Raw genomic sequence first — 6000 nt, 5'->3', positions numbered from 1 at the left:
GGGGGCGGCCGTGGGCGGCGGCACGAGGTTAGCTCTCCTGGCAGCCGCTTGGCCTGGGTTTTCCCGGAGTGTAGACGCCACCCTGCTGCTGGGGTGACGACCAGCAAAGCAACCTTATTTAAATGTACACCTCCAGGCACAGCTGAAGGAAGCAGTTCTAGGGGATCAAGGAGTGTCAGATCCAGAGCAGCAGCCAAGAAAGGAAGGATGAGGCTCTGACCCTTAAGAGAATAAGAGACCCTAAGAGGCTAAGAGCTGTGTGACCTAGAGCAGCTTACTTTCCTTCTCTGAGCCATTTCCTGATCCTTCTAACATGGAACGAGGTGACCTGAATGAAGTTCAACTGTGCATTCTATGAGACTCCCCTTACCTGACCTCTTAGCTTGTAACTCTACAGAATTATGCAAATTGTGACAAATACCCATTAACCAGAACGGTGATACTTAGATTATTTAATCCAAACTTCACAACAACTGTATGAGGTCATTTCCAGGGCCCCCATCTTTCAGAAGCAGAGGATAACTGGTAGTTTCTCATCTTGGTCACTGAGACTGTTAGGTGGTAAGGCTTACCTGTCACCGGTGTTGGGGTCTGTCACGCCTTCTGCCTGGCAAATCCCAATTCTAACTTACAGTGTAGAAGATGCAGTCGAACCTCAACCACTGGCTTCGGGCTGAAGGAGGTGATCCAACTCAAATCACAAGTCCCACCCTACAGGTCACCAGGGTCACCGCCCTCCCACCCTGTCCCCACACCCTTCCCCTGAACCACAAGGAGGCAGGAGACAGTCTTCTGCAGGGGCAGGAACCAAGCTTCTTTGGCCAAACACCATTCACTGGGGCTCCCCAGCAATATTAATAGGCTCCAGTTATATAATCGGTAATAATAACGCAACTATTAACACACATGATCTCATTTCATTTTGGGGATGCAAATACTGAAGCCATTTCAAAGTGGTCAATGACCTGGGCAGGGAGCTGCTTCCTGGTGATGTTAATGGCCAATTCCACTTTTAATACATGACAGTGTGCTCTGCCCATGAGATTAGACTATCAACTCTCTGTAACTGGTTGGATTTTCTTAGCAGGTATATGTTTTGCCTATTTAAAAGAAAAATTAACAACTCTGAGAAATGGTCTCCATCTTAGATTTGGGCAACAATCACTGGGAGGTATCCTTCAGCAAGAATTTTGTCACACTTATGAAACGGATGTGGGGTTAAATAAGTCAACAGAGGAGACCACCCTAACAGCTGGACCATGCTGTCCACGTGACAGATTTATCTTTTAGAGTCACAAAAGCCTCAGCTCCTTGCTGACAGGGACCATATCTGGTTCCTCTGTGTAAGTGCAGCACCCAGCAACAACCCTATCGTTATTCTAATCAGCTGTGCAACCTCAGACAGCCTTCCCCTTTCAGAAACTTGGCATCCCCATCTGTAGAACTAGTCAAGAGCCTCTAACTGGTGGCCTCAAGGGTCACACCAGGATGTATTAGCTTTGGTGGGCAATGCTTTTGCAAAAAAAGAATTTCTAAAGGCCTGCCTCTCTAGTTATCCACAAGCCCCACCAGTCTCTATTGTCTTACACTCACCTGCTATGTTATCTGCACTGAACCATTATGAACTTCAGTTTCTTTATCTGCAAAATAAGGATACTACATCTGCCAACAGGATTGCTGAGATAGTCACACCAGTATCTAACACAGAATGTTGGTGCACACCTATCTGGACAGAGAATGGTAGAGAGGTAGGAAAAAGAAATCAGGAATCCAAAGGCCTGGGGTGTGGCCCACAACTTCCTCCCTATTTGACACTGGCAGCCTCTTAAGCCAGTTTCCCTGCCTGATGGGACACAGGGGTGAAGCCAGCAAATGCAGATGATGAGAGGCAGTCTTGGAGTTAAAAAGTGAATGTGGTTGTGGAGAAAAGCTCTATACTGACATGAGGGAGGGCAGACTAACAGCAGAGGATGCCAGGGTCCAATAGGCCACAGGGGCAAACATTCTGTTCCACGTGGGGACGGCACTCCACACTTCACATCCACTCCCACACCAAGGCAGGGAGGCAGGATAGGGATGACAGAACCCCCACTTTGCAGAAGGTAAAACTGAGTCTCCAAATAAAAGATGAAAGATTTGCAGGGTCCGGAGAATGGCCGAAGCAGAATGGCTCATGCCTGTAACGCAACCCAGGCGTAAGACTTTGTTTTTGTTTTTGCAGTACTGGGCAATTGAATCTAGTGGAGTTCTATCACTGAGCCATGCCCAGCTCTTTGAATTTTGAGACAGAGTCTTGCTAAATTGCTAAGGCTGGCCTCAAAATTGTGATCCTCCTGCCTCAGCCTCCAGAATAGCTGGGATTACAGGGTGCTCCACTATGCCCATCAGACCTAAGTCTTGACACAGATCATAAGAGACCCTGGGCCAAATTTATCCTACTAAGTTATTTTCAGATTTCTGATCTACAATTGTTTTAAGCTGCTAAATTTTTTTTTAGCTGTGAAGTTTTAGGGTCATGGTTATGTATCAATAAAGAGCTAAAGCAGCTGAGCACCGTGGCTCATGCCTGTAATCCCAGACACTAGGAGGCAGAAGGATTACAGGCTCCAGGCCAGCCTGGGCAACTTAATGAGACCCTGTCTCAAAATAAAAGATAAAAAGGGCTGGGGATGTGGCTCAGTGATTAAGTGTCCCTAAGTTCAATCCCCAATACCACCAAAACAAACAAAAATAATGCAAGGATAGTACCAAATAATTATCAATTGCTTAGACATAAAAGGAATTTCAAGACAAACAATCCTAAATAATTTAAAGAATTTCTATAGGGTACAGATGGAGATAGAGGAAATGCCAAGATGCAGATCAATTGGATCACCACCCATCATTCTCTTTCCCCTTCATCCTGCTTTATGTTTTTGTTCTTGTTTGTTTGTTTGTTTGTTGCACTGTGGAATGAATCCAGGGGTACTTTACCACTGAGCCACATCCCTAGCCCTTTTAATTTTTTTTTATTTTGAGACAGGGTCTCACTAAGTTGCTTAGAGCCTCACTAATTGCCCAAGCTGAACTTGAACTTGTGATTCTCTTGCCTCAGACTTCTAAATAGCTAGTACAGGTGTGCGCCCGCCTGCCCTGCCTGCTTTATGTCTCTTTGAGACACTTAGCAACAAATTATTCCCCAGCTCCGAACTCTCTGAACACCCTCCGTGAGAACGGGGACTTGACTCTATTCATTGTGATCTATCAACCACTTAGAGAAGTGTCTGGCACCATAACATACATCAGCATACTCTTTACAAACTCTTTGTCTCCCAAGGTTGCAAGTACTCCCAAAACCCGCTGAAATTCCTAAAGCACCCCCAGACCACAAGTGAACAGCATAAATCCTGGAGCTAGGGCGCAAGCAGCAGTGCCTCGCACTCCCCCTCCGCGCCCCGCAAACCTTTGATTCGGGAGGACCAGCAGCTGTCTCTGCTCCGCGGGTGCCTCCAGCAAGGAAGCTCTGCGATTTCCAGAAACAATGTCATTTTAATTAAATTCCACAAAACCATTCCACACGGTCCCAGAGGACTTTATCGTGGTAGGATTTTTACCTTGCTTATGAACATCTGAAATCAGCATTCTTTTCAGCCAAACAAATGGATTATTTCCAAGGTGACAATTTCCTTCCTAACAAGGTTCAAATCCTGTAACAAGTTTCCGTGGCTGCTGACAGAGTTTGGAAATCTATTTGCTACACCATGCCTCAAAGACGTGTGGTCCTAGCAAACTGTGAGCCCGGTTTTTTTTTGGTCCTTAGAGAAGGATTTTTTGGTCCTTAGAGAGGATTCGAAATTGTTTATAGAGCTTGCTATTTAAAGGAATCTCAGGAAGATAAGGCAGACCTTAACTGATATCTACATCCCCCAGTGCTACCTATTTTACTTCCTAAATACATGTCCAAGTGTCCTCTCCTTTCTTCTCTCCCTGCCCGATCCTTGTCTATCTAGGCCAGACAGTGGCCTCCTCCCATCTGCTTGGCCCCGCCCACTTCAATCTACATAGAGGAGAATTTGCAGAATAAAACCCTGAACACATCCTACCCACTTAGAACCTCAGAGGTTTCTGAGTCCTTTGGGGGGAAATTGGGGCATCAGGCTCTATTCAGTCTGGCTCTTTACAAACCCTTTGTCTCCCAAGGTTGCAAATACTCCCAAAACCCTGCTCCCATATCCACAGCTGTCCCCTTGTCCCTCCCAAACCATCCTAGCTCCTCTGTACCCAGCCAGAAAACCCCTCAGTCCTCATCATCTAAGGAGCCCCCTAAACCCTTTAGAACCCAGTGCAGAATTCCTTGCCTGACCTCCCTGACCAGGTAGTCCCCTGGTGCCAGTGCCAAAGTGGTACTTTGCCTGGTGGCTTCATCCCAAATGCAAGCATCCAAGTGTTGTCTCTCGTTACAGGATTAACACCTGTCTCCCCATAAACTACACTTCATGTGGGCAGAGGCCTCATCAGCCCCCCACCCACACACAGTGTCCCCAGTGCCCAGCACCAGTCAGGGGCTCAGTACGTGGTTGCTGAATGAATCAATCAAATGATTGATTCCCTTCCTCCACCCCTCCCCCTCCTCCCACTGCCACCATCCCCTAAAGCCCAGGTTAGCCTCTCCTCCTGAGGACTTCAGCCCAGATTCCTCCTTCCCTGTCCTCCTCCCAAGAATCTGCTTCCCGGGGCCCAGGATCAGAGCCACAGGGTAGTAAACTGGTGCTGCAGGGCACTTTCTCCACAGGGTGGGGCCCTTAGTCTTTTTTTCCTCTATTTCCCCTCCCAGGGGCTCTGGCTGCAGTCAGAAAAAAACAGAATTGGAAACAAACTCTGCTACTCTTCCTCCCTGCCTCGAGCCAGGTCTCTCTCATGGATGCAACTCTGTCCAAGTGATGTATGGAGCTTCAGCCTGAAGGGGGAGGAGAAATGTCTAGGAAGCAATTAGAGAAGGGGGTGGAGGGGGGTTGCTGAAAGCAAAACCTTTAGAAGCCCAGGACCAATTGGCCTCCCCTAGGAAGCCTGGCACGCACTCTGCATTCAAGACACAGCACTGAATGGAAGGCGGAGGGATGGAAAGTTCACAGCCTGTAAGCTCTGAGGGTATTGCAGCAGCTCTTCTAGGAAGCCCAGCTCTGGCTGCGACAGCCAGCAAATCCTTCCCCTTTAAGGGATGGAAACAGAGGGCCTGAGCTGGTGGAAATCCCAAAGGTGACTTCTTCTGCCCAGAGATCCATTTATCAAGTCCCTGTACATGGAGAGGCCCAGAGGTGCCGCTGCTGGGGTTGAACATCAATCACAGGCTATGCCGCTGGTCATGCTGTGTCTAGCAAGGTCTCTGCTATTGACCAAGGTCACCTTCCCTGACCTGCACCAACCCCCTGCTAGGAGGGCACCCTCTAAGATACTTCTGGTGAATAAGATGACTCCAATTTCTGCTCAGGAAAGGTTCTTCTGGGTCAGAGATCCCAGGTCTCAACGCCAAGGAAAAGAGAAACACTAGACCCCCCTCCCCTGCTCTGGCCTCAAACAGTGTCCACTGTGGACAGGTCCCCCTTAAAACGCCCATTCGAGGACACGCTGTCACATGGAGGGAGTAGACCAAGCTTTGCACAAATGTGCATGCACGCGCGGACACACACACACACACACACACACACACACACATAGGTGTACATGGAATCTTGGCCCATGGCTCCTCCTTCTCAGATCATGTCCTCCCCATGGGAGCTGTGGGGAGGCCCGAGAGCCAGCTGGTTGGAAAGCCTGCCCAGTGCAGGAATCGAGCCCTGCATTTCAGAGAAGCAAGATGCCAACCTGCCCAAACCAAGGCCCACACCCTTCTTGTCCCAACTGTGGCCCAGCCCAGGCCCTTCAGCTCTGAAGGAGGTCAGTTGCAAAGTGACACTCAAATTCATGTGGACAGCCAGGCATCCCCCTGCTGGCCTCCCCAAGCTGGGGGCCACCCCTTCTTTT

General features: G+C 48.7%; 1 protein-coding gene across 6 annotated transcripts in view; it reads right to left on the bottom strand.

Annotated features, from left to right (window-relative positions):
* The window catches only part of Kdm2b (lysine demethylase 2B), a 122609-nt gene that overhangs the window by 84231 nt on the left and 32378 nt on the right, over positions 1–6000 (bottom strand). Inside the window, exon 1 of one of the 6 annotated variants that reach the window (XM_048785574.1) lies at positions 573–596. The exons of the other annotated variants lie outside the window; for them this stretch is intronic. The gene's annotated coding sequence lies outside the window, so the exon portion shown is untranslated. Of the gene's footprint in view, positions 1–572; positions 597–6000 lie in introns of those variants that run through there. 6 annotated transcript variants of the gene reach the window in all.

This window comes from Marmota marmota, unplaced genomic scaffold (genome assembly GCF_001458135.2).
Source record: "Marmota marmota marmota unplaced genomic scaffold, marMar, whole genome shotgun sequence".
In the NCBI taxonomy this organism is placed as follows: Eukaryota; Metazoa; Chordata; class Mammalia; order Rodentia; family Sciuridae; genus Marmota; species Marmota marmota.
The sequence above is the reverse complement of the archived record's forward strand: the minus strand, read 5'-3'. Positions and strand labels throughout refer to the sequence as shown.